This window comes from Symphodus melops (assembly GCF_947650265.1).
Source record: "Symphodus melops genome assembly, chromosome: 8".
Classification (NCBI taxonomy): domain Eukaryota; kingdom Metazoa; phylum Chordata; class Actinopteri; order Labriformes; family Labridae; genus Symphodus; species Symphodus melops.
This window is the reverse complement of record NC_136698.1, coordinates 24,049,051-24,075,470: the sequence shown is the minus strand read 5'-3', so window position 1 is coordinate 24,075,470 and position 26,420 is coordinate 24,049,051. Positions and strand designations below refer to the sequence as shown.

General features: G+C 40.3%; 1 long non-coding RNA gene across 3 annotated transcripts in view; it reads left to right on the top strand.

The window, feature by feature from the left end:
• LOC306827839 overlaps positions 1–26,420 on the top strand; it is a 160,178-nt gene that overhangs the window by 87,833 nt on the left and 45,925 nt on the right. The window contains exons 4-5 of one of the 3 annotated variants that reach the window (XR_013779677.1): positions 1,807–1,925; positions 25,476–26,080. This is a non-coding gene — a long non-coding RNA (uncharacterized lncRNA). Of the gene's footprint in view, positions 1–1,806; positions 1,926–7,361; positions 8,024–25,475; positions 26,081–26,420 lie in introns of those variants that run through there. The other 2 variants (XR_013779678.1, XR_013779676.1) reach the window with 2 other exon arrangements.

Below are 26,420 nucleotides of genomic sequence, written 5' to 3'. Positions count from 1 at the left end.
CTTTTTTTTTTTTTTACATAAAGGTAAGCTATACAGTACGTAGCCTAAATCTCTGATGTCTCTGCTCACACTCATCTCAGTGACACAAGGCTTTGTCACACTGCTTGGTTTGGATAAAATCAAAAGTGAATCCCAGTTTACTTCCTTCCAGTTAGCAGCTGCTTCACAATTACATTAGCAATGTTTTCTCAATGCATCACAATTGCCATGCTGGTGACGTGTCCCTGAAGGGAGTTGCCACCTGTCTTTGTATTGAAGAGACTTTTTACACAAATAATACTCTGTTAGAATGACGAATAATGAGAGATAATGACAGATGAAAGATTCAAAAATATATCTGAGTATTGAGATGAACTGATCCCTCCGATAGCTGCATGAAGAAAACTTGAGACTAAATTAATGTCCACATATGATTGATCATACTGTATATGTTCATTAAAGCAATACATGAGAATATATGCACATGCATGCAGAACATAGCTGAAATGATATGGTGGTAGAAAATAGAGCCCTGGGTTAACACTTAACAAGCATGCTGTGCTTGAATCAGGATGTGAGGATAAACCACATCGTTCCAGCTTTACAGATTACATTTGACTTATAATTTGATTTCCTTCAGATCAAGGAACCCCTGCTTATTTAAAAAATGCTTTTTGAAAATAATCGTGCTGCATTGCTGTGATTTTTAGACAGTTGTTTAAATGAACCAATGCATCCTCGTGTTATCTTGAACAAAGAGCGTGATCCTGCTATCAGACATTTCATTCATGTGCGCTCAATGCCTGAAAGACAAAGTGGGTAGCACAACAAATTCATTTAGAGCAGCTCTAAAACATGATCGGCATCTGTATAGGCGTGGGGTCTTATTGCCAAGATTAATTATATTCATTATACAGTGCACTGCATACAAATGACCTTGATTCCTGTTCAATACAGTCGTTGATCTCAAACATTGTTTGCTGATTAGAAATACTGAGTACTAACATTTACTGTATCACATCAGTTTTTGGGAAAGTCTTGGGCCCCGATGACTGCAGCGTAACTGTCTGTGCCTGTGTCTGTGAACTTTTTATTCATTCATCCAAGACAACAAGCACAATGTAACATGAGTACGTTGCCTTTAGTAATATTATATGAATTATTTCCAAACAAGTATTTTTAATGCATGTTTAGAGCGTGCTGAAAAAAACAGCCTTTTTTTCACAGCAGATATTTACAGTGAGTTTCCACCACCCTGAAAGTTCCTCACAGAAGCTTTAAAGGAAGACTACACATGAAGACAGAAGAAATCAAGTCTATCCTCTGTGAATGTCTCTCTGAGTCCTGACTGTCTACAATGAGTTAAATCTTCTCTTTAAATCAATTATCATATCCAACCTTTTAAAACCTGATATCCTGAAATTGTCCGTTCTGACGATGACTACTTTAACTTTTGTTGCTTTACATGTATTTGGATGTGAATAAAGTTGTAGTTTTCCAGAAAATATCTATCTTCAGTTTGTTTTTTTAAAGTGGTAATAACAAACGTGTTTTGGAACAAAAACTGGAACAGTGTTTCTTTGTTTACCTTTACCTGCACCCTTTGTACATTTTGTGTTTTTTATTATTTTTTTAGATTTTTTAAATTCTAGTTTATATGTAATGAATTGCTTCTCATATTTTATTTTATTTAAGTACTTGTTATTTCATCCTTTTTTTCTTCTTTCGCACCGAAACACCAAGACAAATTACTCTTATATGTAAATATACTCGGCAATAAAACCTGACCTGTAGATGTAAATCTTTTCTTTCTTTGTTTGTTCATAGTTTCTCTTTTCTTGGAGCTTGGAGTTGAGACCGGTCCGTGCCTCTCATTTCTTCACATGGCAGGCCAACCAAAGCCGTGTAATGGATACTGCTTTATGAACCAAGGAATACTGCAAAATGTAAGTAATACTACAAACAGTAAGTTAGAAAGACTGCAAACTCACTAACTGTGACTCAAGCTGAACCTCCATCATGTGAATGTGAAACTATTAGGTTGAACATCAGCTAAAGATTAAAATTCATACATTTGACTGTTTTTAACAACATATTAATTTGTGTAAGTCTTAGACGCTTACTTTTGTTAGAGAGATAAGTATTCCTTCCACCATTTCCATGTGCACAATAACACAAGCTACACTGTCGATTGATATTGTACTCCAGTGTCTGTTAAAGCTCAATATCAGGGAACACTGGACTTTATTTTATTTTGTTCACAGTGAACAGATCATCTCTCGAGGAATATTAACCCAAGGTTACCACCTCCTTTGATTCCCATGAAGTTAGCTGGGACTCTGCAACATATGCATATAATTATGAAGATAAATCAGTGTATTACAAATCTTATCTGACAGCCACTTAGAATAAAACATAACCTCTTATTTGCATACTATATGTTATCTAAGTTAAAGTACATCGTATTATGTAACTGGTCAGGATGTAACGATTCACTAAACTCACGATGCGATTCTCTCACAAATGAGAGAATCGCATCGTGACAGATAAATGATGACTGAAATAGATTTATTTAAGGGACATTAACCCGCTTGTCAGTGTGTTTTGGCCTGTTCATGTTTTCCTCTCAGAGGAATAGAGCTTCTCATTGAGGTGTGACGTGTCGATGAAACGCTGCATCATGTTGGTTGTGCTACTTTTGTAGCACTTATTTTCTGTCTTGGGAAAGCCAAAATGCTTCCACACCTCCGATTTTAAAAGACGGTGGTGGGTCCTCAATTTCAAAATCCTCCTCGGCAGCAGCTAACGGCCTCTGCTCGACAGCTGCTGACGCTCACCGTTTATTGCAACTCATTGTTCAGAGAACTGAAGTGAATCTTGACACCTTTAAATTAATAAATTGATTAGATTAATCACAATTAATCTTTACATCCGTAGTAACTGGAATCTATCTTACTTGAACGTGCTCTGTAACGAAGGAGGTAACTGTCGTTTCTTTAACTGATGATCTATGACCTTTGGACGAATCACATTAACTCATAGTCACTGGATCATTTGTGAGTGTTAATTAATTCATTAAATTATCCTGAGCCATGCATTAGTTCATGCACTAAATGACTTGTACCCTTATTATGTTACATCATTACTTTCCACTCTGTCATGTGTCCCTCCCTTTGTCCATGTTGACTCACTGGGCTGTGTTAATGCTGCACTTATAACTGATTGGCGTCATCGGAAAGGCGATTAATTACACCTGTGGTTTACCTGCTGTGACAAGCGAAGGTGTTGGAGTGGATTTTCTGGCTATGCAGGTTTGATTCTATGAGCTGTTTTTATAACTAAACGTGTGAATTGCTCTTCATGTATTCCTACAACCAATTAAACTGTGTTAAGACAACAGAACGATCAAACAGACGTTTAAACGGCTGAGAATGACGCCATCAGGATTCTGTAACAGTGGCCAACATGTTTCATATTTTCTTCTTTTCTATTCCTTGATATTGAGCAGCCAGACACGCTGTCCTTGAATCATTTAAAAGCATGAATTGTGGTGCATTTGACTAAAATTCACACATACTGAGAGCCGGCATACACGCTCTACTTTCCAGCACTACCTGTCCTTCCTCATATGCCTCCTGCAACTTTGCAGCATTTACATTGAAAGGATGGGTTGATGTGACCGTAACTTTCAGCATTCTTATCCATCCATAACTATTACCACACCAGTCCTCTGCCTCGCCTCTCCACACTAGAGAAAAAAAAAAATCAAAGAGGGTATTAGGCAGCAGGGTTATTCCCGACACTTTGCTGGAGGCTGGCGTTAATCTGTGCGTTTTGGAGAAACGAGGTTAGTTAAGCATTTTAATGGCCCTAGCCCTGTGATAATTAGGCCTGCCCTGGAGGGAGCTCCAGTTGAGCCACTTGGGCCTTGAAATGGAGCCAGGGAACTAAAGCCCTGCACGCACACAATGATCCTGAACTAATTCCCTGAGTAAATATTTTCTCCCGTTCACTCCACAGCCTCTTTCTCTTTAAAGTTGTAAAAGGCCTGTTTCCTTTTTCTCCCTTTCACACTTTCCTTTTTTTCTATCCTCCCTCTGCAGATATTTTTAGACGGAAGCACTTGGAGCGGTTTTATAGAGATTGTATTCTTTTCTTTTATTTCTTTCTTCTTGTCATTGTGCCTCGTTTCAATGTGTGATAAAGCTCAAACAAGGCAGCTTTTAACAGTTCTTCTGCATGCATTTTTGCACAATCCCTTGCACGTAGAGACAGGGGCTTCTGTTGTGTCTTGTTTGACTGGCGTGGCCCTTGACCCGGGGACCCTCAGAGGGGCCCTCTGACTGACTGATCCGATCCTCCTAAAGGGGATAGGTCTCTGTATAGTCTTCTCTTCCCGTCTGTGTATCGATGCTCCTGAAACACGGAGAAGCCCCTGAGCTACAGCGTCTTTTGTTTCTCCACACAAAAGACAGACTCCACATTAAAAGTCCTCTGTATCGCGTTGAACTTGCATCAGTCTTTGTCGACAGAAGAATCAAAGGCAAGCATTGGCTCTGATAATTAAATTAAAAAATATATATTCATGAATATCAGACATGTGATAATTAGTCCATTGATGTGGAATAAATGCACCATTTCTGATTTGTTTGTGAGTAAAGGCGGCCGGGTTTTTTCATGTCTCCATTAGAACTCCTGATCCAGACTGAACACTTCCCGCCATTAAGTTGTCAATCTACAAGTTTGTGTCTGGCTGATAAAGTTCGTCAGCTTTCAAAGTGGTTGTTTGGAGGATGTTTTGAGTGACACCTGGCCCTCCAGCTACAGGAGTCAGCGTCCAGGTTTCCCAGGGACTCTACTTGTTTGGCTCAGGGAACCTTTGTGAGAAGTATCTTCATCTCACCGCTGCTCCGTCAGCCCATTTCTCCAGGCCACAGTGTCAGGCATCATTTATCTCTGACAGTGACGCAGTCTAGTGTGTGTGAGTCTGTCTCTGTGTGTGTGTGTGTGTGTGTGTGTGTGTGTGTGTGTGTGTGTTTTTTGTATATGTGGGTCTGCCCTTGTCTCTGGCTGCATGTCGCCGTGTGTCATATGGGTGTCCCAAGGACGATGGTCTGAGCGGACTTCAGAGGAATGAACAGGGAAGATGAATGTTTTGTGAACACAGGAGAGTATCATTAAATCTACCTGCGCCACACTTGATTGATTTGCTGAGTCACAGTCGCTGGATGTTAACATAAAACCTGCAAATGGTTTCAATTTAAATATGTTACTTATCAACACTCCACAGTCCATCAAAGGGAAAATCCTCTAGAAGCTTTCATTCAAAGGGAAGAGTGCCATTTTTCATTATACAGTAATTAGACCATATTAATTACAAAACATCCGTTATTTTAGCTGACATGTGGCAGCCGCCAGATTGAATAATGTACATGTGAGTTTTCACTGTGTGGGACACTTTTCCCCTTTAATGAAGAGTTTTCTCACGGGAAGTCTGTTTTTGTAAAAGCTTGTAGTTACAGCTTTCGGGGGGGAAAAAAAATCTCTTAATAAATAAGCAGTGAGTATGTTGTTCTTGTCACTGGTCCTTGACCAAAACAGCTTTTATAGATAGGGTAGGAGTTGGCTGTCCCGTCCATGTAAACACAGCTCTCACAACAACAACACAGACAGCAGGCTCGAGCTTCTCACTCATTAGAGAGTCAGGACTCATTTACAGGATAAACTGGATTTATGCTGTTTGTATGTGTTGAATTTTCTAACTTTTAAACCACCACAGTTTTAAGATTGATTTTATAACAAAATGATCCACTGATAATTTAAAACTTTAGAAGAAAAAACCCAGACGTAATGTGGTAATGCTACTAATGGCATCAAATTGTCTCTCTTTCTCAAAGTCCTAACCGAGTCAAATCTAAATTCAATGAGACATCATATATATTTTTACCTTCTTTGTACACTATTATTAAAACATCCATTGTAAAAATTGTTAACTTTGAAATCATGGAGTGGCACAAGTCCAGAATGATGACCGTTTTAAGATTTCAGAAGCAAATATGATGTGGAACTGCTTATCATTTCTTTGCACCACTAAACTTATGTCAAATTACCACTATTAAATCTTTACTGATGTGATGTGATGTGATCCTCCAAACATTACGTCCAGTGAGTTGTTGCTAACAGGAGCTGCTACATGCTAAGTTGGTGATGCCATAGTCTGGTGAAAGATGTTGCTATTTCCTAAATTGAGTTTTTTAGCCTCCTATGACGATCTTTGAGGTTTTCTCTGTTTTGGTGACTACTGTGGACAAAGCAACCAACAATGATTCTTCAGCATGAAAATCTTTCAAAAATGCTGTTTTGTCAGTGTGTAGTTCATCAAATTCTCTTGACACCTACCCCACTATGAAGTGACGAGAACATTGAATAATTATCTAAATATTCCATCTTCTCACTGATGGTTTGAAGTGTCATAAAGGAGTATGTGTTTCATAACCAGGTAAGTAAGGACTCACAGTAGCTTTGTGTACGGACATCCACAGATTATTTGTTGTATTGTAAACATAAACTGCTAATATTTAATGCAGCATATTTTAATGCCAACTAGCCCAAACATGAAAACAGTGATGCAGAAAACATGGCTTAAATGTGACTAAATGGAAGGAATCAAAGTGTGTGACTTTGAAACTCTTCGCTCTCGTGCATTCAGTTTGATTAAAAACATGAAATACTCAAGATAGCATTTTGTGAACATACGTGCTACGCTTTAATCTCAGTCTGTTATTAGCCTAACCTTTGCCGTGCACATCTTCTCTTTGTCCATCACTTCCTCTTCAATCCTTCTATCGCCCTGCTCGTCCCCTGTGCCCCGCCTTTATGTCCCGTCTCAAGGCCATGGCCAGTCACCGGCTCAGGCCTCTGCTCCTAGCAGCTACTGACCCTTTGTGCCACCTTTATCACACACTTCTATACCGTGGGCTACTTAACCACAGCGCTAACTGCAGGTCCTGCGGGTCTCTGTGATTGTGCTCTGCATTGAGCAGAGAGATGAGGATTAACACCGACACTCGATAAAGGGGTCAGAGGTGTGCAGTGATTATTTGTGTGTGTATTACGGGACCAGAGATAGAGAGAGAGAGAGAGAGAGAGAGTGTTTAAGGTAAGGCTGTGTGTGTTTAAGTGTGTGTGTGTGGGGGGGGCGGGGGGGAGAGACTCTCACAGGGCAGAGGATGAAGCAGGTGGAAGGGGGTTGGGGACATGGCTGCAAGGTTGAGGTGAAATAGATGGATAAGGTTAGCTGAGTTATCAGACAGGAGCATCACAATCAAGCTGTCAGCTCAATGCCTCCCTCTCTCTGCTCTCTCCCTCTTTTTGATAAACAGAGGAATAGGATTACAATTTGGACTGGTCCCGGGGCAGCGAGGAAGCCTGCCCTGCCTTTCAGACACATTCTCTGCTCGAAGAAAGGAGCACAAGAAAGGCACAAATCTGCCAGACAGAGCTTTCTGGGTGTTGAGTTCTGATGGAGGAGGGAAAAGAAGAGCATTCTGCGGAACAACAAGGTGTGGAGGTTGGATCATAATGGGAAAAAAAAACAAAAAAAAAGATTTTCAATTTACATTATTATTTCCCACTTAACTCAAGAGGCATTCTGACACCCCCAGTTCAAAGTTTTTTTTATTTGCTCCGCCACAAAGAAGTGAAAGAAAATACTGCATTTAAAAGCTCCTTTAAGCTCAAACACTTGCCAGAGAAAAACCAATCAGGGATTTCTTCAATATAAAAGCAGTTCAATGATTTTTGTCTGTGTAGCAGCCTAAAGTTTTTTTTCCTGTATTCTAGACCTAACACTGTGAAACCTTTGCTTTAATACATCCAGCATTGTCAAGTTTCAATAGACAACTAAATTAAACAACTACATTTTTCTGAACTGAATTTTTCTGAACAGGAAAAAGGGCGAGGAACAAGGAATGGATGTTAGATCAAAATCGAAAAAAAATCAAAGAGGACAACTTCAATTCAGTTCTCAAGTCTGTGTCAAACATCTCCCTCACGTCTGTTCTCAGTTTGTATTTAGCTTCTTAAATGTTTTGATAAACTCATAATAATAACTGCTACAGATGATGGATTTTTTTCAGAGCATATATATAATACATAATACATACAATACATATAATACATAATACATGAATTAATTACAGTCACAACCTGAAGTCAATTTCAACCAAAATCTTCAAAAGTATAGGTAATTTTCTCCAGATACACTTTTGAAGATTTTGGTTGAAATTGACTTCAGGTCCTGACAGTAATTAATTCATGGGTAATTAGAGGTGGGTGAATATAGAGAAAGGAGAGAATGCAAATTTCAAAACCATGCTAGTTTTTTTAAAATGACCTACCCTGCCTTTACACAAAAAATGTAAATCTCTAAATTCTCTGAAGAGTTTCTCGTAAAAAATCTGAAATGACAACAAATCCTGAGCTCATGGTGTGCACATTTCCAACATGCATAAGATGTTATGTACCTAATATATAAGGACCAAGACAACACTCTTATATTATATTATATTATATTCTAAGTGCAGGAGTTTGTCACACATAGTAAAAATCAAAAGCTGCAACTTTTCATACAAAGTGAAATAACATTTTCACAAGGACCAAAATGAATTAAAAAGCATCCCAATAAAACGGAAAAGTCACATCAAAGATTTCAATTATTATTTGAAAGAGGACTGCTTTTCACACATGAATTATTGTAATAGTTTAGTATTAATTCTACGTCCGTCTCTTGTCTTAGAGTAATAAACATTATTCCTGTGATCACTACACAAAAGCCCATGTTGTGGTTGTTTTGTCGACTTTGTTCGGCACACAATAGGCTCGCTGTTCTTCCTGTCCCCCTGCCGACTTATCCTCAAAGATTTTTAAAACGTTAAATCTGCAGAGAGAGGAGAGGGAATGTTGGGACAGCGACCAGAGCAGCAGGGCAATTAAGACAAATTAATTATGGTGGGGGCGTGCAGGCAGAACCCGGCTAACATGTGAACTCACAGAGGTGTTAGAGGCACAGCTATCAGAGCTCTTCAAGGAAAGGGGTTGTGGCATTTGCTCATTTTCTATCTCATTATCTGCAAGAAGAGAAAACCCCACGTGTTGACCCTGATGTAAAGAAAGATCATGGGTCTTTAGCTGTAGTCACAGTGAGAGCGGCCGTGTGTTCTGCCTGCTGAGAGCTCGGCTGAGAAGAAATGAACCGTGTGCTCCCGTTCCCTCAGCCTGGCTTCTGCTCCAAAAAAGATGGTCCATAGCAGCCACTGACCCGTTTTCTTCTTTCTCATCTACATGTACATAAATTCCCTTCGCCTGCTCACTGAAATATCTTTTATTCTTCTCTGGTCCCCTCGACATTTCTCTGGCTGAGGTGTTCTGGGAGCGGGGTGACCTTCTTCTTCTTGGACTAAGTCTTGTCTGGAGTGTAGCAGAAATATTATACAGACACCTTCTCTTGTTGGGACGGGGAAACTTGCTTAAAGTTAGAGAAGCTATAAGACATTTTTTATATATTCAAAAATCATTTATAATAATTTTTTCTTGGAATACTGTCTGACATGTAGTGGATTTATTGGATGTGGGTCGAAATAAACCCTGAGGCGTTAGTTACAGTTTGTCTCTAAAGCTAATCATTCTTCCACTCTACTATACGATATATTATATGTATGATATGGACCTGCGTCTGCAATAAAGCTTTATATATATACAGTTTTTAAAGATAACTTGGAAGGTTTCCCCTTTTGTAAAGAACAAATCAATGCTATCACATAGATGTTCACGAAAGCAAACTTCACATTTATTACCACCGTCTGAAATGACTGTTTTTCCACTTTTCTTGGACCTCCTTCATGTGTCCTTCATTGTAAGACTGGGGCTAAAGCTATGTGTCCCTAACAGAAGACAAACATTTTCATTCAGCTAACGATCAATAAAGATGACTCAAAGGAACATTAATCAGCAGAAACACACTTACAAAATGAACGTTTGTTTATTGAAATCAGCGTTACCTTTACATAACAGCAGCTATTCTTCCTGGGGTCGACATGATTTCCAAAATGACGAAACATACAACATCCCAATGTGTGATTAAAAAACAAGGCTTTCATTTTCAATAATGAATTTAACTCTTCACAATGTTCATGTTGGAAGCTAACCTAAGCTACCTAGCTAAACATGCTAAAGATTAGAGCTAAAGTAAAAGCAAATATTAACAATATTTGAATTCTTTAAACTATTTGATTCTTTTTGTAGTTCAATTAATAAAACATATCTGTTGTTCCTAGTTGCAACGATCCAACCTGCTGCTGTAACGCCACAATTTCCCATTTTGGGATCAATACAGTAAATCTATCTATCTAGTTCTTCTTGTTGATGCTCCGAGTCGACAAACGCTGCTTTGAAGGGTTTAGTGAAGGGTCAATTAGGGTTGAAGCTCAAATGGATCGCATTTTGTACACTTGTTCTGTACCTCAAGAACTGAATCAAACCGTTGAATGAGCATTGTAGAAGTAGATTTAAATTGTAACATGCATGTTTTCTTTTGTCCCTGGAAGTGGAAACTTGTTTGGCAGCGTTAACCCCGAGGAGCAACAATCGTTTTTGTTTAAATAGGATCAGGGAGAGAATCATGAACATCTCATCGTAAGCTTAGGCAACAAGTGAAAACATCCCCAAGACCTCAATGAGCAGAGACTCTGACACAGATCCATGCTCTATTCTTTTGTAAAAACCAAATCCCTCCTTTCCTCCTTTCTCAGCCATAATATGGCTTCCAAGCGAGGTCCAGCCAGAAATCTTGCCGCATGGCCGTGAAATAAAGGAAGTGCTGCCATGCCTGACTATGCCAGTGAATAAAGCCAAAGCAAATTGCTTAGGGAGAGTTTGGTCCAATTGGATGCCATCCCTTGGTATGTAATTCCCATGGCACAGCGTTGGCAATGGCGTTGCACGCCTCAATCAGGTGTGGGGGCCTGGAGGAGGCCCTGCTCATTTGCATGTCCAAGTATGAGGGGAATTCCTCTTAGGAAGCAGCCAGCCTTTGATGTGGGCATTCCCACTTGGATTACAGGACTAAAATAGACAGTAATGGATCAGTGAAGTCATTCATCACCAGTGTGCCGTTTGCCCAGTCCTCCTTCACCTTCTCAACCGCGCTCTGCTTCAAAGACAGTGTCCACTGAGTAGCTTCTGCCAGGACACCTTCTGTAGCAGCTGAGACTGATGTCAGCGAGCCAGGAAGTGATTGCATTAATTCATGATTGGTTAAATGATCTATTATGGTCATAAGGTCACTTCCACGCTTCATAGGCAGAAACGAGACGCGTTCTTACTGAAAGGTAATATTTTTAGGTTTGACATGTCAAGTTCAACTAAAATGTATCATAAAGTTTAGCTTTTATTAGTATATACTGTAAACTTTCTCATGATTGTATATTAAATAAGGACATGTACTGACAGGCAGATTTAACCAAAGGGACACTAAGTTATAGGCTCTTTCAGATAATTCAAATCATATCACACTGACTTTGGTTGACGCAGCCCTAATGCTCAGAGAATAGTTTTACAGTTAATACATATAGTTTAGTGGCCTAGACGGCGCACCATTTCCTGCTTTAGCGCAGGTTCAGATACAGAATACCTGAACAGTTGCAGGTTAAGTTTCAGGAGGCTTTCAGACTACAGAATGAAAACGACCGGATGGGCTGGACGCAGTGATGTGATCAGTTATAAACTGTGTCCATGCTGCCATGAAAACATTTATTGACAGCCGCACGATTTCTGAATGTAAACACATTTTTGCATACATTGATTTAATACTGCTTCAGGAATATTTGCTGAAGTATACCAAAGTAAACCTTTATACCGGTATAGGTAAGAGACCCCAAGGGTCATGTTCAGAAATATTGATAGAAACTGTCAATAATGTACATTTTAATCACCGAGACTTAAGACAGCTTTAGTGGACGTTTATTTCTCTTTGAGGAAACATTATATTGTTAAAAAGATGTTACGTTATTATAGCCTTAGTTTAATGTACAGTATATTGTGAAGATGTTCGCGAAAAGAAACATGTTTAGTGTCAGTAAACATGGAAAATATAACTAGAACAGCAAATATAGTATGGAGCCCATGAATCCCAGAGAAACATGTCTGTTATTTGCTAACTGTTTGCTCTTTGATGCTCTTTTTGTAAAATCACAAACTGGGGTGCAGGTGCCATAGTGGTTAGTGCGCTTACCTTATGTACGGAATCCATAGTCCTCCGCAGACAACGTTCGAATACAACTTGTGGCTGCTCTCTCACATGTCGTTCCCCACTCACTCTCTCTCTCTCTCTCTCTCTCTCTCTCTCTATCTCTCTATTTCTCTCTCTCTCTCTCTCTCTCCCAGGTGTCAGACTCAATCCCATGTTCTGTCTCTGCAAAAAAACCCAGCACTAACATAACATGGTAGTATTGTAAAAAAAAAAATTAAAAAAATTCTAACATGTTAATGATCAAATCTACCAATCTAAATTAATAAATGTAAATTCATGTCTAAGAATAGAAGAAATCCTGTTTAGATGCAGTTCATGATGGTATCACATTATGCTTCGACAGTGCAGTTTTAACAAAACAACTTACATCACACATTATTAAGAAATCTGGAAAAAAAACCCCAACTTCAATCCATAACTTGAACCCCTTTGCTCCTTCTCGCGTCTCCTGCCCCCTGCAGAGTTTGTATGCAGGGTGATGCCTGCCGACATGTAGACAGAGAGCTGCTTGTTAAACAATGCTCAGTCATCCACGACAAAATGAAAGCTTTATCTCAGAGGAGCTGTTCTCCGTGTGATGCGTCAGGACACAGAGGAGGGCAAACACTTGTGTATGTGACATTTCACTCACTGTTGTTTTAATGAATGAGAGGAAGCCACGTTGACAGCTTGTTTCTCTCCGTGGTGTCTTTGTTTGATAAGATGATGTATATGTTAGCATGTGGAATTTGTTGTTAAAGCACAGCCTGACATGGATGGGAGAATTTTAAATGTGTGTTAATTAAGAATACCTTTTACCAACTAACAAATTTGAATATCTAAGAAAACTAATTATTCACTATTCTTAACTGTATTGTGTTAGTTAAAACCTGCTGGTTTGATCTTCCACTGAATATCTGTGCACATAAATCCGCCAGCTTTTCCTTCAGTAACAACTTCCAAAAGCGTTTTAGTACTGCGGCTGTGTATCTCTCTACAACAGGTAAACTGAGAGAGAGGACAGTTGTGGAAGAATGAAGGAGAGGGAGAGACATGGGAATAAAAAGATAAACAGTTTGACCTTCTGTTTCTGCCAATTTCCAGTGGTCGCCCCCCTCCTTAGCCTTCTCTTTCCCTCTTTCGCCCTCAGCCCTGTGTCGGACGAATCCTTTTTGGAGGGATAAATAGCACTGCTGCGCTTTGATAGCCCCAGTCCCAAACAGCAGCTACCGATAAATAAAAGGAACTTTCTCCATTTATCTCTGTGAGAAAGAAGTTCCTATTAGGGTCCCCATAGCCACGGGGCCTTTCCCTCCTTCACTGCACAGCTTTGTAGATTGCCTGCTTGGTTTAAGGTGCTATTGAGTGCTCACCAGGACAATTACATGCCAGGACCCCCCTCCGGAAATGTCCCTCCCCTCCACTTCCCTCACCCGTCCTGTACCTCTGTGCCAGTGTTGCACGAGATGCTATCCACGATAGCGCTGGATGGGAATAGTGTGTGCGGTGCGACGTGTAATTGCGTGTGTATGTGTGTGTGTGTGAGCTCCCTGCTGGAAGAGGGGACAGAGGGGGGAGAGTGATAATGGCCCTCTGAATGGTATGGAATAAAGTATCATTGCTTAGTGCCTGGAGTCAGACAGTGATGCTAATGCAAATGGTTTTTCCCCCCCACCTTTCTGTCTGGTATAATGATAGCCCCACAAACAGTATGTATGATGAAACAGAGCGAGGAGGTATATAAATAAAAATAGTGCACACCTCAGAGAAAATGACTTTTTGTTGCCTTCAGGGAACTTAAGACACACCTTTACGCTTCTCCTCCGGGCCTCCTCTATTTCCTACTTCTCTTGATATTTTTTTGTATCATTTGATAACATATAAAGTAGAGATTTCTGTGAGGAGCAATATAGCAGTGGGAAAAAAAAAAGAATCATTCTGGGTTTTAGAAAGACATGGCCCTCGACCGGGTATGTCAATCTCATTTCAAACAGCCTCACAAAATCAAGGTGTTTTCAGCACATAAAATGAGATGTGTGTGTTGGTTATAGGGAGCACAAGTCCAAGGCTTCACCTTGAGGAGAAGATACTGATATTTTCCAGCATATTGTTAAACCACCAACAACCAAGGCAATGACACTGGTGTGCTTTTCAAACTCTGCATCAGGCTAAATGAATGGTGGGAGAAGAAAATACGAAGAAGCCATTGTTTGTCTTTCAGTGCGAATCTCGGGGGAAAGTATCGTCACAATTGCAAAGTGTGGGCAGTTTGAGCTGCAGCGTATACGCAGAAGAACAGATGCCATAAATCTCCAACCACAGAGGAGAGAGCGGGGAAGGCTGATCCAGGATCGAGCTGAGGATCTTAGATTGCTACAAAAGGCGTCTATCAGAGCAAGGACAGCCTCCGCGTTCATCTCTGCAGATGCATCTTTGGGATGCGGAGGGCAACAGCGTGGCGGCTGTAGCTGCTTCCTGCCCCAAAGCAACACCAGGGGAGACGGAGTCCACGGACACGGAGGGGGAGACCTGCTGCTGAGAGGTTTCTGAAGACGGGCAGTCTGAGCACAGATAGAGAGGGCAGAGCTAATCAAGAAGCCTGCAGGCCTGCAGTGCTCCAGCTCAGGCCTGCTACTATATGTCTGCTCTGTCTACTCAGTATAACTCCCGGAGCCTAAGCTCCTTTTATTTCATGGTGTCACTTTTCAAAGGCTTGTCTTTTGTCTTGTGAAAAGCTGTACGACTTAGCCGTCCATTTGTGGAGTGGAATTGTCTCTTGTACAGAAACACTGGCTAATCTTAAATGAAACAAAACTCTTTCTGATATAATTCATTATTAGAGAATACTGTGCTTCCATGTTTTATATCAGCACAGTAAAAAGTCAGTTACTTGGCCAACAAATCAAATTCCCACCTTTCTATTTCTGCTAAAGGCTAAAATAGTAACTCTCCTGACAGCTGGGCAGCCTTATATAAATACTATAAATGGTCACCCCCTTTACACAATGCCTTTGTAATATATCATTTGGCTTCACAGTGCCCTAATATCTGGGTAAAGTTTCATAAGGGTGCCTTTTGGCGGCCTGAGCTAAGTGGTCTTAGCTGCCTGTGATAGGCCTGTGTGCTGAGCAGGTTCTGGAGATAGCAGCTCTCTGGTGGCATGGCTTCTCTCATAGGTCCCTCCCTGGCAGAAAGCAAAAGAAAGGGAATAAAGAGGGGCTGGGAGAGAAAGGGAAGGAGGCAGGAGGGAATTGACACAGAGCTTGGCGAGGAGCCAGAGCCGGCCTCCTCGCGTCTAATGTACGAACGGGGATTTATTTAAACAGTGAGAAGAGAGGACAGCTTCACAGTGCCAGATTAATTCCGCTTTTTATTCAGAAAATAAAAGAGACTTTGAATTATTAAGAGATAGCGGGATTAGAGGCCTCTCTTTCCAACCCCAATCTACGCTCCTTTTAATTTCCACTTTATTAGAATTCTTTTTGAAGTATTTTAATGTGGACAAAAGGAGAAGAAGAGAGAGAAAGCAGAAAATATTAAATATCAGTTAAACTGCATTAAACATAAGCCCAAGCCTCCATTTTTTCACAGTCATATTGATCCCACTCTTTCACTCCTCAATTATCAACTTTTATTGTAGGTTCAGCCAAGTGCAGAGGCCGATTTTTTCAAATGAAACGGCTTCTATCTTCTATTCATCCTCGGGGCTGCGGGGCTGCGGCGGGGTTTCTCGCTCCCTCACTCTCTCTCTTCACTTCACTTCCTTAAACCCCACTCAAAATGTGTCAGCTAGGGCGATTGTGTAGCGCTCCAAGGTGGAGGCTGCAGTTCTCACGTCTTTGCTGCTCGGGTCAGCGCTGAGGGTCGGTGGGGATCAACAGAGAGGACGGGCGCAGGTCAAACGGTCTTGGTGAAGTGCACTCCAGTGGACAGCAGCTGCCATCTTCCTTGGAATAATAATAATTTAAAAAAAACCCTCCTCTCTCCAACAATATTTTCATCCACCATGTGTTTACATGCACTTCATGCTATATTTGTGTCTCAACTCTCCATCGAGGGAACAGCTCGCCCTCACATTACTGGCGAGCCGAGCAGCACAGCATTGTGCCCTGTACAAATCTCAGCAGCCATAGGAATTTGATTGTGCCGGAGGATTCTCTCTGTCAGACAACCGGTCCATAATCTCTGGCAATTCTTTGTGCAGGAGGATTACCACTGAAAGTGTTACCACATATTTACAACTACTCCACTAACTCTCAACAGGCTCTCCTGCATCCAGCCCCAGCCAAAAGCTAAGCCACGGTTAACATAGGAAATCAAGCTGAGATTTAGGACATCTCCCCCTGAATCTAAGTGTGCGCTCTGTATCTGTACAAATAAGAAGGCGCTGGGTCTTTTTCACTGGTGAGTTTAGCACAGATTTAACCCTCAAGGATTACCTGGGTTAGGAGAAAAGATCTGTTTATGTGTAAAGCACTCGACATAGCCCTCCCTAGGGATAGATCATTTGTCCCCACAGTAAACACAGAGGCATTCATGTGAAAATTATCACCCTGTAATTAACATTTTCGGTTTACACAGGGTTGAAGTGGTAGAGAGGGAGCAGCCCTTTTTTTATTCCATGATTAAAATACTACATTTCCAAAAACATGACAATACACGATGAAAAAGTGCCTTATGTCAAGTTTAACCAGGTGCTTGAGACTATTTTCTACATTTACTGTGTTTCTCTAAAGCAAATCATGGGTCAAGACGTTGTTTTCGCCGTCCTCCTCTTTAGCATCTGTGTCTTATCGCTCCATCAGAGCCCAAGTGTTTCATTCAGAGTCTGACTAGATAGGCCTTGTGTCTGGCTGTTGTTATTGAAATAAACTGGGCCTGTGCTGCCACCCCGGCCTACCCCCCTCTTACCCCCATGTCTATTCTGAACAAGTGTATCTTCAGAAACACGCTAGCTTGTTATGGTAATGACCTGAATGCCCCCCACTCCCCAATTCTGTGTGTGTGTGTGTGTGTGTGTGTGTGTTTGCATGTGTGTGTGGTGGGGGTGAGCCTTCGCTTCAAGGTTTTTTTGTTTTTTTTTTACTGGGGGGGGGGGGGTTAAAAGAAGGACATACTGAGCCAGAGCTTTTCATGACAAAGCAACGCTTGAATTATACATACCAAAATAAACATCCAATTATTGCACATACGCGGTGAATTATAGACTATAGGCTTCAGCAACTCATGACTATTTTCATCAAGATCTAGTCTGCAGATTATTTTCAGGGAAAACGGATCAATCTAAACATAGTATACAAAGTACAAATAGTTGTTTTACGCAAAGCACAACATATTTACATTATTTTTAATGGTCTTCTGAGACTGTTGAAGAAGATCATTTTGGAAGCTTAAACCAGCAAATAATTAAAAAAGCATTGACATGATTCATCTAATTATCTAAAAAGTTAACTAATAATAATAGAACTTTTTATTTATTTAACTTCTAATAGGATTTTATTTTAACAGGAAGTGTAACCAACATCAATCTTCAAGGTGTGACCTGTAACAATGCCAGTCATTAAGCTATGATATGTTTTGTACATGACTTTTTTAAACACATTGACATGAATAAAGGTCCATCCCTCTCGTGCAAATAAAGGCAAATATCAGACTGAACATGTAACTTGTACGAATGCACCTTTTGTCTGCCTTTTAAATAAGAATATAAAAAGTAAGAACATTATTACATAAATATTGAAACTGACATTTCCTGATGTGTTTCTGTTGCTGCGTGTACTTCCTCCATCTCTCCCTCTCACACATAGAGACACACGCACAGACACAAACCCAACTATTATGTCAGCCAGACTCGTGGCATATGTAAGATCTTATTTCCATCATTACAAAAATGCCGGGCATAAACTGACAAGCATAACCTGAGCACTAAATGGAAATCATCCAATATCTGATGCTAACAACAGCCAACAGTAGGGGGAATAGTGTCGCTTCTTTGACAAGAGAAATCCCTGGCAAATAATCCGCTGCTGGAATGTTGACTGGATGGGTTTAGGAGGAAAAGAAGAAGTACAACTGAAATATTTCTCTCTCACACACAGTCTGTCCTGCTGTACCGAGCAGATATAATTAAAATAGCTATGAATTCCACCCCTGGACAGGAGCCTCTCTAAAAGCCAATAGTGGGGCGAGATAGCATTTAAAAAAGAAATGTGTGCAAAGAAAAATAAACAGAGAACAATGTCAAAACTGTGTTGAAAGAATAGTGATAAGGATCATCTATTTAAACAAACCTAATGCTTGACTGCTTGTTGTGAGCTACATTTCATACATAAAATATGTTCTGTCACTGATATTGGCCCTTATCTAAAGCGAGAGAGGCAGGCGAAATTTGCAGCTTGTGTGCAAGCAATGGGCTGTTTGTGGAGAGTGATAGAGGCCCAGAGCTGGAGATGCTCGCAGAGATAGCATCTGTCTGTCTGTCAGGCGTGCAGGCGGGCTGGAGCAGTGGGGAAACACAGGGAGACAGAGACAGAGGAGGGGGGCAGGAGGCTGAGTGGATGGAGGCGAGGGGGTGGGGACGCAGCGTGGACCAACAGACCAAAAGGCCTGGCCTCCTGAGGAACTAGGTGACTCCCAACACACAGCGACACCCCCTTCCTCCCACATCATACAAACACTGTCAAATGCCAGTTCACTTGTAGGATGTTCCCCAGGGGACCACAACAACAAAGAGAGCAGAGTAAACAATACACAAGCTGCCGACGCTGCGGTGGGTGGTGCAATGAATGTTGGGAACATAACATCAACAGTAGAGAGACTGTGGGTCATGTTCAGTGAAGTCGCAGGGGTTCGAGGGTTAATGTCGAACTGTAAGGTGGTCATCTCTGGACCTTTGCTACGATGCAATCAGAGCTTTGCCTTTTATTACGCTGACCCCCCTCATTATGTAGCTGACCTTGGTGTTAGAGGAGCACTCATGATGAATTAGCCGGGTGAACTGAGAATAGACGAGCACAGCAAAGTCAAGGCTGCAGCAGCCCAGAGGCAGATACCGTTAGTGTGGAGGACGTTTTATATTACATATGCAGAGAGGTCAGGTAACCAATGAGTCCCGAAAGCCTCAGCAAATACAGCACGAATCATCTCTTTGTTACCCCATAAAGAAACACAGCCAGACAATCTATTATGGGATGTTTTTTTGTAGATGTGTGCAGCCTGATTGCCTTCCTAAAATGTCACATACAGCAATCCTGATCAGTCCCAATGTGCACATGACATGTTAGTCAGACTAAAACTGGACTTTCAAAATTCATGTAAACATGTTAGTACAACTTAGATCGTACTAAGCTTAATTTAAAGTCAGACTAACACGCTTCGATGACACCATTTAGGATAAATTTACATCTCAATCAGCTCAAAACTAACCAAGGCGTCCTGAGCATGCGCCACATAATTGCATAATTTAGAGCATAATATTGCCTCGAAGAAAGCGAGGAAGACAAAAGAAATGGCAATAGTAACTAGTAAGCTGTAGACCAATGTAATGGCCTGATGGAGTTATACCTGTAGCTGTACTGAACATGCATGTGAACGTATCAACTGGCCCAAACCTTCAAAATCTGATTCAGTAGTTACGTCTCCAGCATCCTTTTTTGAAGCTGTGTTCAGTTTGAATCGATGTAGAAGTTTTGTAAAGAAGAATTCGATGTTAAAGTCTGTTAATGTTGCCAGTCGAGCAGAGTGCAAACTGTGATGGCAATGAACGTGGTGGAAACTGACACTAAACTGCACTGAAGTATAATATTACTCCTGCTCTTTACCTTGTTACGGGCACTTTGTGTTCTGCTTTTAATCTGATATCTTAAATGTTCTTTATATAATTGTCTCACAATAGATCAGTTATCATAATTATGTTATCATTATGAATATCATGCATCCACATGTAGTTCATGTTATTCTGAGTTACCCTGCGAGCCCCATCCCTAGTTAATACTGTGGTGGTTGCATTTATTTGTAATGTATACGATCACACATGGGGGTTTAAATATGGAATTAATTACATTCAGATAGCCAGTGCTGACCAATGTTGTTAACCCGACGTTATATATGAATTATTGCTTATTTCATGCAGAACCCTGGAGGTGCAAAACTAATGCTATGGGGGGGACTCAAAAAAATTAGAGTCTGAGGTAATTTTCCAAGCATCCATATTTAATTAGTTGGGAATTGAGAACATGTTGACATGTGAGCGGGTTAGGATGCACACATGCAAAAGTATGCATGTATAAGCATTCAAATGCAATAGCTGATCTTTCCCCCACCTGGGCTGTGTAAAGCAGGCCGGATATTTAAACAGGATTATCTGCTGGAATAAGGTCTGAGATGCAAGATGCTGCAGAGCTGAAAAATTCCATTTGTCAGATCACTGGCTTCCATGAATACTTAAGAATGAAGGGTGAAAAATCAAGTGCTGAGTATCCTCGACTAATTACACTTGTAGAACACAGTGAGGCATATGAAAAATAAATATGTGCACTTAATTTAAAGAAAGAGAAGCTCTTCTCAAGTCCAATATGGTATACATTTGGAGGATTGTAGCTGCTCTTGCTAACCACAGAGGTGAACGATGGAGCAGGAGGGATTACCAGGCGATGTCTCGTTGCAGATGATTGACCTGCAGATGAACACTGCTCCACTTGCTTCAACGTATTAGCACATAAATATTAGCAGAAACTCTGCTTAGCTACACCTTTCACAGTTTGTTTTTAAATAAAAAAATGCTGTTTATTGATTTGCAAACTATTGTGTGAAACCGTTCTGGCTATTGTGCTGCTATTGTCCAGTTAATTTGAGTTTGTTGTAGAAAATGCACTATTGTTTATCCAACACATGGGCAAACCTGATCAATATTCACCCTGTCTCTCATTTAAAATCATTTTTGTCCCAAGTCCAAGCATGGAAACACAGCCGTGCACATGAAAGTGACTTTGGCTGGTGCTCAATACATCAGTACTCATTGATTAGACCTTGCAATGACATTCATACATTTTACAAACACGGTTGAGGACCTGAAACTTCAAGGGAAAAAACCCTTTAAGATTATTAAGATCAGATATGACAGTAATGCAAACAACTGCCTTAAAAATCAATGGCATACCTAAGCTCCAGTGAGTAATTATTTCTGTGATTAGTATTGATCAGCGAGTGCGGCGATGTCAACTTTCCATTTTCATAGGTAGAACAGTGCAGAGACAGCTGACAAGCTGCGTTTGTTTACAACTCAAGTTCAATGATCGTTCTTCTGTAAATGTGATTTTTGTTTGAATGAAAACGTGTTTTAATCCAAGTCATTCTTATCCAAGTTTGATTTCCTCTTTTCTGTATTTGACACATTTTGTCTTAGAAGTTTTAAGTTAAGCAGCCCATCTCCTTCAAGTGACATTTATGGATGACTGTTTTACAGCTTTACATATGATTTAAAGGAAACAAATGTCGACATTAAAGATTTTCTGTTAACACAAGGGTTGGTTACCATTCTCCTAAATCCATCATTTCACTTGACTATAAGTCAAGTGCATTTACATTTTTTAAGCAAAGGTGGCTATTCCAGGAAAGAAATATGAATCATTTCAGCAAATGTAAAATCATAAATAAAGTGTTTCAGGGTCGTCACTAAGCTCAGCCGTCATCACGTCTTTCTTCATTCATGTCGATTCCTGAACAGCGTAATATCGACGTCCCAGTATGTGTATTCATGTTTTGGCGTAGCGGAAGCATGGCACATCAGGAGCTTCACAGACACAGTGGGACATGCACACACACACACACACACACACACACACACACACACACACACACACACACACACAGACACACACACACACACACACACAGCGCTGAGCTCCCCTGCTGGTTCATCTGAAACCATCTCACCTCTGTAACGCCTCTGTTACTACCTTCTAAGACCCAACAGAGGGGGGTCACTTTGTCCCCCCCATTTCACCTCTGCCTTATTCAGATTAAAGCCAAAATAGTCCCAGAGACGTAAATATGGCCTCTGAATAGGGCTAATGCTAATATGATGTCATACAGAGCACAGGCAGAAGTAACATTTAAAAGTTTTTTTTAGTTATTGTTTAGCTTCATCAAGCCTGCTTTGGATTTTGATGAGCAGATTTTAAGGTTTTGGATCAAAATGGTGATGAACGTATAAATCGTGCTTAGCATGTTGGTCCTTAAAGAAAAAATTAAATGTTCACCCATAATATTCTTTTCTGACCAACCAGGAATTGTTCCTATTTACTATCCAGCTGCAGGGAACATAAATCAAATGTTTGCATTATATAAAAACACCAGAGTGACTTCAAACATATATATACAAAACCTAAACAAACCAAAGGCTTTATATGACATCCTGCTCTTTGTTTAATTTGGACATACATGTGTAGTGTCACATAGTTAAAGAAATGTCAAATCCAGAGTGAATATAAAGCAGGAAAGCTGTGAAGTAGTAAACACACAGTAATTTGTAGACCTACGTTTTGTCTTTTTAAATTAAAGGATTACATTATTTTCGTCTTTCACACATAGTGCATACTTTTAGATTCGCACAAGCAGACATCTTTCCTCCACCTTTTGCCTCTGTGGTTACACACTAAAGAGAGTATGGGCTGAGATCAGTAAGACAAGTGGGTGATCTATAGTTTTTTTCCTGAGACAGATTGTCGGGAAGGTTGCAGAGATTAGTCACATCTGGGGCTTTTAAGAATGCTGCAAATTGTGGCCTTTCTTTAACGCGGCCGATAAGGCTTTAAATGAAGGGAGCCGCCTTATCAGCCCGCTGTTACCCATAAATCACAATTGCCTGCTCCCCTGCTGTACCCCTGGTGGTTTCTATCTGCATCATGGGGCCTGCAAGATCCCACCATCACTGCCACTATAACACTAGCACATCCAACAATAATCACACTATTTGCCTCCTAATTCACCCTCTACAGGCAGTGCATTAGAGGCATTCTTCCATTATGTTTGCCACTCATCTGCTCGCTCTCCGTCTCTCTTTCTGTCTGTTCTCCTCAGCCATTCGCCGTCTGTCTTTCCTTGTGTGTATTCACAAGTCTTCAAACGGGGGAATCATTCTTCCTGTGAGTGCTATCAGACTTTAATCCACAGAAAAACACTGACACTTCAGCACCAATTCAAATGAATAGAATGTGGAAACAGCCTTTAATGGGATATTGTTCTCCTTTTGTCTCATTCAAACCAAAAGGAAAATAGAGTGGATAGCATAAGCTTTAATGAGCTTGTGTAAGTGAGTCACATTTAATTATTTCTTTCTTTCTTTACTCAGTAATTTTATGGCACTGACAGTGATTTTGTTTTGCTTTCCTGACAGTTTAAATTGACTGAGCTCAGCAGTAGAACAGAAATACTGACAATCCACCACAGAAACGATTCTAATACAATATTTATCTTCGAAGGGACAGATACTGTATAGAAATTTGACAAACCCAGCAATATATTTCTGTAATTGATTCAACAGTTAAAGCAACAGTTTTGCCTTTTTTAATTTTTTAATTTGATTTATTTATTTTTCATTTACATTGCATAGCTGTTTGTACAGAGTGTGTCCTGTCATACTAACCACCCAACATGAGAGCAGTGACTCAATGCTGAGCCTTGGGGTCCCCCTTAAGCTTGAGTTGATCAACCAACGTCCTTACAAAACCAATGTACTGGCTGGACCACCCTGACCTTTTCTCAATTGAAGTTCTTTATGGCGTGCAACATATTTAAACTACTTTTCTAAGCTAGATGAGGCACTTAGTGCAGCTTAGCATCTAGTCTGTAGAGCTAACCAATGAAATCTGTGAAAGGCATCTCTAACCCCCTAGAAACCAGTAGGTGGGACCTACGAGCAGTGTGTCAATCACAGACGAGTTGTTGTTTAATGCATAGCCGAATAAAAGGATGATCTTTTCTGCAAACTGAAGTTTGTTTACACTCTAATATCAGCTTAGATTTTCAACAGCGATTTGGTGCTTCATGCCTATATGTCTTTAATAACTTGTATCCCTTTTTTAAATCAGAGCACAAACACAAGTTTATGCTTTTAGAGTTCTTAGGCAGGTTTGATGCTGGGAAGGTTTGTTGATTATTTCAGTCATTTGTATTTGTATTGGTTCAGTAATGTAAGGTTTTCTGAATGTCACTCTGTGTTTAACCAAAACGTTGCTTTTGTACTAGTGCATCCAAAAACCAGAGTATTATCTTTGTGTATTAGAACACTGTGGAGTCCAAGGCAAACCCATAAAGTAATAATAATAATGCATATTACATAAAGGCACATTTCAAAGCAGAGCTAAAAATCAAACATTAACATTACACTGCGTGCAATCATCTTTAGTGATGACACAAATGTCTCTGTTTTAGGATGATAATGGGGAACAACACTTTCTGAAATGATGATGCAAACAATTGTTTGTTGGTTATTCAACCGCTATTTACAGATTCTACATAAAAATGTCAAATCTGTACACGAGGATCTGCATTTTCTGCATGAGAACTATGCTGGTGCTGTGCTGTCGCGGGTTTGATCCCCAGCTCCTTCAGCCACATGTCTGACGTGTCCTTTTGGCAAGACACCTGACCCCAAGTTGCTCAAGCTACTTTGTTGGTGGCGTATGAATGTGCATGATACTGATGGACATTATAACAGCCTCTTCCATCGTGTGTGTTGGTGTGTGCTGCGGCTTGAAAGTGTTTTGAGAAGACTAGGACAACGCTATACAAGCTCGAATCCCTTAACTCAATTAAAAAGCCTACAACTTTATACTTACTTTTTACAGGCAAACATCCAAACTTTTTCAATTGGTGCTGCTGTTTCAGGTGAACCTCAGCATATGTTTATACAAAATCACTGAACTCTGAGTTTGTTTTGTGCAATCAGCAATCAAAGAAAAACATATTAAGACCATAAATAATAGACAAAGAGAAGAAGCAAATCTTCTCATCTGACACGATCAACTCTTGGCAATGTGGTCAAAAGATTAAAAACAAATATAAATGAGCCTTTCCTGCAGAGAGAAATTGGCTTAGTGTGTCTTCAGCATTGGTAAAATAATGGATGTGCACATAAAATCTCATCCTAATTACCGTTAGACCTCTGCGTGGCTGTGTGTGTGCTTATCACTCCGTACCTGTGTGGCAGGTGACGGAGGTGAGGAAGAGGCAGCAGACATGGCAGCAGCTGAGCTGATGGAGCAGCTAAGCCTGAGGAGGAGTTAAAGGCGTGGGCCCGGCCTGTGCTGGAGACCTAACTGGAGACAGATTAAGGACTGTGCATTTATCTCTGCTTGTAAATGAGTGACTGGCCAGTGTTGTTACTGCCAGGCCAGGGTATTGGAACAAGAGGCTTAAGATGCTATCAGAGAATGCTGTGCCTGCAGGCACTCTGAAGATTATAAGGCATGGAAAAAGACAGTGGGAAAAGTGTTGACAAACAACCAGGGGTTATTTAACATTAATTATATGCTAAGCTAACTCTCTCCCTGACCCATCAACACAAAGCTTATAAGACCGGAGGGGTTCAGCGTCCCTTTATCAAGGTCAGAAGTCATCAGTTCACTTTGATTGGCTCTAGGCTGCGTGTGTTTAATAGACAAAGAGTATCATGATGGAGTTAAACAACAGAGATACAGCACAGCTCAGTAGGTTGGTTTTATACAAGAAAAAGATGTGAATCTCTGTAATGATTGTTTGAGCAATTTTAACTGAATGTTCATTAAGAAGCGTAGTGTGCACATTATTATACAGGTAGAGACAACGTGTATTATTTTGTTGTGTTTATTATGATGAGTGAAAGCTGTTTTGGAAGACTTTGTTAAACCTGCTGATCCCTGTCCAAAAAAGTCTGCATAACAATAGTTTAGCACTGGATATATTTTTGTATACATTTTTTTACTATTAATTTCCAATCACTTCATTCTCTCCATGAAACTTACCAGAACTTTGAGGTATACAGATCTATTAAAACCGGTTACTACTTGAACTAGGGATGTTAATCAACGATCGATTAATTGGTCATTAAGAATATACTCGATCTACTGATTTGAATATCAATAACGTGTCTCATTTTAAGTGCAATGGTGTATTT